This window comes from Tiliqua scincoides, chromosome 2, assembly GCF_035046505.1.
Source record: "Tiliqua scincoides isolate rTilSci1 chromosome 2, rTilSci1.hap2, whole genome shotgun sequence".
Lineage (NCBI taxonomy): Eukaryota > Metazoa > Chordata > Lepidosauria > Squamata > Scincidae > Tiliqua > Tiliqua scincoides.
In genome coordinates this window covers 270,763,097-270,768,256 of record NC_089822.1, presented here as the reverse complement: position 1 = coordinate 270,768,256, position 5,160 = coordinate 270,763,097, and the positions used below count along the sequence as shown (strand labels likewise).

The 5,160-nt window shown below is 54.8% G+C and overlaps 1 pseudogene; it reads left to right on the top strand.

Annotated features, from left to right (window-relative positions):
• The first annotated feature begins 1,571 nt into the window (after positions 1–1,571).
• On the top strand, positions 1,572–1,691 carry LOC136642276 (5S ribosomal RNA; annotated as a pseudogene).
• Positions 1,692–5,160: the final 3,469 nt, after the last annotated feature.

Below are 5,160 nucleotides of genomic sequence, written 5' to 3'. Positions count from 1 at the left end.
AACTCCTGCCTCCGATCTGACCTGATGATTCCTCCTCCGATCTGACCTGATGATTCCTCCCCAGCCTGGCTGCTCTCTAGCCCATTTGGATGAGGAGACAGGCAGCCACTCCCAGAGAAGCTGCTGCAGCCACCGGAAGAAGGAGAGGGAGAGGGAGGGGCTGTGGCCACTGCTCCCAGCAGCTCCAGGCTTCCTCCCTTTGCCAGCTGCAATTCCTCCCCCTGCTCCAACTGACCAGCACAGCTCGGAGCAGCCACTGCCCAGGCAAGCAAGAGGCTGCTGCTGCTCACCCAGGCCGGCCGGCTGAAGACAGGCTGGGGGGAAGGAGAGCAGAAGGCGGGCCTTGCTCTTGGCACCCTTGCCGTTCACCCACCTGCCGCTTCCGGCTTGAGCTCATGATCTGCCAGGGTAGCAGGAAGCAGGAGCTGCCCAGAAGAGCAAGTCGGAGCAACTGCTCCAGGCTGTGACGTTCTCTGCACTGGTGAAGTCAATGCAAGTGGGGTTAGGGGGCGATAAAGAGGTCTGGCAAATGGGACCCACCAAAGGGCTCTCCCAAAGGTGCAGCCAGTCCTACAAGCACACTCCGAAATCCCACCAGGAACACAGTCCCAAGAAGGAAGCCAGCCCTGCACTTCCCAGTCACTGTGCTGGGGAGAGGAGTCCCGTTCCGGGAGGGAGGTTCCTTCTTAGGTCAGCCCAGTTCCCCTGCAGGGCCACCTCTGACATTGCAGTCTGACACCACCTTACGCAGCTCTGAGAAAGGGCCACCAAGAAGCTGTAGGACCCCACAATCCTGCCAGCCTCAAAAATGGAGCTGCAAGTTGTTAGATGTCTCACTGCTATTTCTTTGGGGTGTCACATACAGTGCCTTGTGTGTGCTGCTCAGAATAGCAGCTAACTTGGGTGTTAGAACCACCAGTAAGTGACTAGAGAAATACAATCCAACCTCCAGGAGGAATCCCTGCAGCACACAGACAATAAGTGACAGGAAAGGGTTGCTTTGAGCACTTAGTTGGAACGCGCTCTGCGTGGGGCTGCCCCTGAAGACGGTCCAGAAGCCACAGCTACTGCAGAATGCGGCGGCTTGTGTAGTTACTGGAGGTCGGCGGTTTGACTCTGTCACGCCGCTGCTCCAGCAGCTGCACTGGCTGCCTATTCGTTTCCAGGCTGAATTCAAGGCGCTGGTTTTGACCTTTAAAGCCCTAAACGGCTTGGGACCAGCATATCTGAGAGACCACCTTCTCCCACATAGTCCGGTTCGTTCTCTGAGGTCATCAGAGGGGGCCCTGTTGACTGTGCCGCCAGTAAGAGAGGCGAAGGGACGGCGGCCAGAAACAGGGCCTTTTCAGTGGTGGCACCTGCACTATGGAATTCCCTCCCCTTTGAATTGAGGACAGTCTCCTCACTATTAACTTTCCTACGAGGCCTGAAGACTTTTTTATTTAGGAAAGCCTTTGAGGCCTTATGTTGGCTGCTTTTATTAATTTAATGTTTTTACTGTGCGTTTTACTGCTGACTGTGTATAGTTCGTATTGTTTGTTTTTAATTGTTTTATAATGTTTTTATTTGTATTTTATATTGTATTTTACCCTGCACATGCCTGATCTCATCTGATCTTGGAAGCTAAGCAGGGTCAGGCCTGGTTAGTACTTGGATGGGAGACCGCCTGGGAATGCCAGGTGCTGTAGGCTTATACCATAGTCTTTCGAGACTGAAGGTTGCCAACCATACAATCTGTTGATTGTTAGCCGCCTTGGGTGCCCTTCGGGGAGAAAGGCGGAGTATAAATCAAATAAATAAAGGAAGGAAGGAAGGAAGGAAGCAGCCTCACCCACAGAGGCCACAATCCCAAAGGTCTCCAGCATGACCTCCCTGTACAGGAATCTTTGGTCTGGGTCTAGCAGAGCCCACTCCTCTTTGGTGAAAGACACGGCTACATCCATGAAGGTCACTGGGCCCTGAGCGGAGAAGGAGGAGAAGAAGAGAACTTTAGCCCCTCACAGGTAACATCAGGTCCCAGGGGACGGGAGGCGGCTGGAAGTCCTCCAACAGAATCCAAAGCATCACCAGTGGCCTTTGTGGCCTTCCTGGTGGGCGGCTTTGAGGGACCCGGAGGGAAAGAGGTAGGTTCACTCAGGCCTAGAGAGATGCACCAGCACTAGCAGGGGAAGAGGGTGGGCACCACCCCTACCCCCACTCCGTCTAGCCAGTCTTCTCCTACCTGCTCCTGCCGAGCAGTCTCCGTTTCTGCTTCACCACAAAGAGAAGGTCCACAGTGGCTTAATCCACGGCCTGCGGGGGAAACACAGGAGCTGGGAAGCTGACTGTATCTCGACTGCTGCTGCCAGGCCCTCTTCGAGGCATGGGTCCCTTCCTTTGCAGCTCGAAGCCGCTCACTTCCTCCTCACAGACCTCTCTGATCACTATAGTCACCCGAGGAAGACCTGCTTCATCTTCCTCCACCGACTCTGGCGAAAGCTGAGAGGATCCTGCACTGGGACGGCTCACATCCTTCACGCTGCCCACCTCGTTGCCAGGAGTCTGAGCGGCCAGTTAAGACTTCCTGGACTCAAATCTCTCCTCTGCCCTGAATTTCTCAGGCAAGCTCCTCCCTCCCATTCTGACTCCGCCCCTTCAGCAATATGGGAGTAATACCACTGACTCACTTTACAGGGCCGGCATAAAGAGTGCATCAAGGCAGTACCCATGAAGCACTTAGCACACCCAGAACGTACTGTATCATTCCCACACTGGTCCTTCCCTCTGGGAGGCAAAATCCTTCTTGTTTCCTAAGGTAGGTGCTGTTTTCTGTGGGTGTTGCCAAGTCCCTTCCCAAAGTTACTCTGAACATAAGAAATAAGAAGAACAGTCCCACTGGATCAGGCCCGAGGCCCATCTAGTCCAGCTTCCTGGATCTCACAGCGGCCCACCACTTGCCCCAGGGAGCACACCAGATAGCAAGAGACCTCATCCTGGTGCCCTCCCTTGCATCTGGCATTCTGACATAACCCATTTCTAAAATCAGGAGGTTGCACATGCACATCATGGCTTGCATTAAGCCAGTCTAGATGAGCAGAAATGCAGCCGCCCTGCCCTTCTTCCCCAAAATAAAACCGTGTCAGTGAAAGCCAGCAAAGACCCACAGACACAGACGCACCACACAGCCCTGCTTTGCACATGTTGCTTTGAGCACTTAGTTGCTGCGGAAGATCATGCAATGCAATAAAATACGAATAAAAACATTCTTCATACAGATTTTGCATCTCATCCACTTGTGTGAATGCCTTCGCTCTCCACATGAGCTCTTGGGCAAATTCAGAATGCCTGGATGGCACCCTAACTCGTTTTTAAGGGGGGGAGGGAAGCGTGTTCTCTCAGAGGCTAGAGCAGAAATTTTCAACCAATGCGCCATGCGCTTTGGTACACTGGTGTGCTGTGAAAGCTCCCCAGATGTGCTGCAGGGGTTTGAAGCACAGCCGCTGATTCTGGGTTCTGTGGCTGTTTCTAGGGCACCTGTTTGTAGTCACGACTGGCCTGTCTCTGAGCCAGCAGGGGAAGGGGGTCCGGCAGTTCATCACTGCAGACAGTTGGCCTAGAGGCAGAGCTGCAGAACCTGGAAGAGTCTCTTGGAAGCCAGAAGTGACATCACAAGAGGCAAAGACCGCAGAGCAGACCATAGAGGTCAGTGTGCAGTGGGAAGAAAAGCGGTGAAAATCTCCGGGTTCAAGAGTGAAAGGGAATTGGTCTCTGTTTTCCGGCACCGTTGAGAGAGCAAGTCCAAGTGGAGACACTCCCTCATTCCTTACCCAGTGAAGGGGCTCGTCTGTCCTCATCCTGCACAATCCATCTGAACAGCGGCCTCTGCGTGGTGCTCAAAGAAGCCTTCTCTCTTGCAGTGAAATCTGCATCCTGTTCTGCTTCTGCCAGCCCCTGCAACTGGAAGAGCAGCAAGGAGCCCAGGGAGGCAATGGAGGGAGAAGAGATGGAATGGAAGTAGGAAGGGAGCTGGTTACGTCACCAACACAAAAACAACACCAGGATCCACCATCCCCGCCACCAGCCAAGGGAGCCTTGATGCAGCGGCATGGAGACTATGGAACTGCCAGTGCCGGGGGGGGGGGGGAGTCAGGTCTCCTCTTTTGGCCTTCACTGCCTTCCAGGTATACAAGAATGCCAGATGCAAGGGAGGGCACCAGGATGAGGTCTCTTGCTATCTGGTGTGCTCCCTGGGGCATGCAGGAAGCTGGACTAGATGGGCCTATGGCCTGATCCAGTGGGGCTGTTCTTATGTTCTTAAGAAAAGAACAGTTTTGTTTCAGGGAGGGAGGGAGGGGGAGAGGAGATCAATACCCCTGCTAATAGGGAAAGAGGCACTTTTTCAAGTGGGTGCTCCTTTTTTTAGCAGGGGGAGAGCAACTGGCCCTCCTCACCCCAGCAGTGTCTTTTCGAGTGGCTGTCTGCTGGTGTTGTTTTGCGTCTTTTCCGATTGTGAGCCCGTTTGGGACAGGGAGCCATTTAGTTATCTGATTTTTCTGTCTGTGACAGATCAGGAGAGAGATCTCGGGGTTCTTGTGGACAGCTCGATGGAAGTGTCGACCCCAAAAGTGTTCAGGGAGAGGGTCCCGGGGAACCCTGTACGTGTTCTCAGCTCCTGGGGAAACCAGCAAGGAAACAAATGACCAGTTCCTACCTGCTGCCCTTCCTGCTGCTGGTCCTCGGCCCCGCTCAGGAGGAAGTCTTCTGCCAGAGCCGCTGCCTGGGAGCTGGTCACCGGCTTGCGTCCTCTGACCCAGCCTGCCACTTCCGGAGACAGGACGGCCAGGAACTGCTCCAGGACCACCAGGTCCACCACCTGCTCCTTGCTGTGCTGCTCTGGCTTCAGCCACTGATGGCAAAGGGCCTGGAGGCGGCTGCAGACCTCGCGGGGCCCCTTGGCATCCTGGTAGCGGAACTGCCTGAAGCGCTGGCGCTGGGCATCTGAGCTGGCTGCGTCCCCACCCAGGATCTCCTCCTGCGCAGACCCTTCGCAGACTGTCTTGCCTTTGCCACCCTGGACATCGGCGGTGGGACCCTGTTCCGCGACAGCCTCTTGCTCTTCCATCCTTGGCTCCCTCTTCCGGACCAGGATCCTGCAAAGGTTCCTTCACCTGCGGAGCAGAG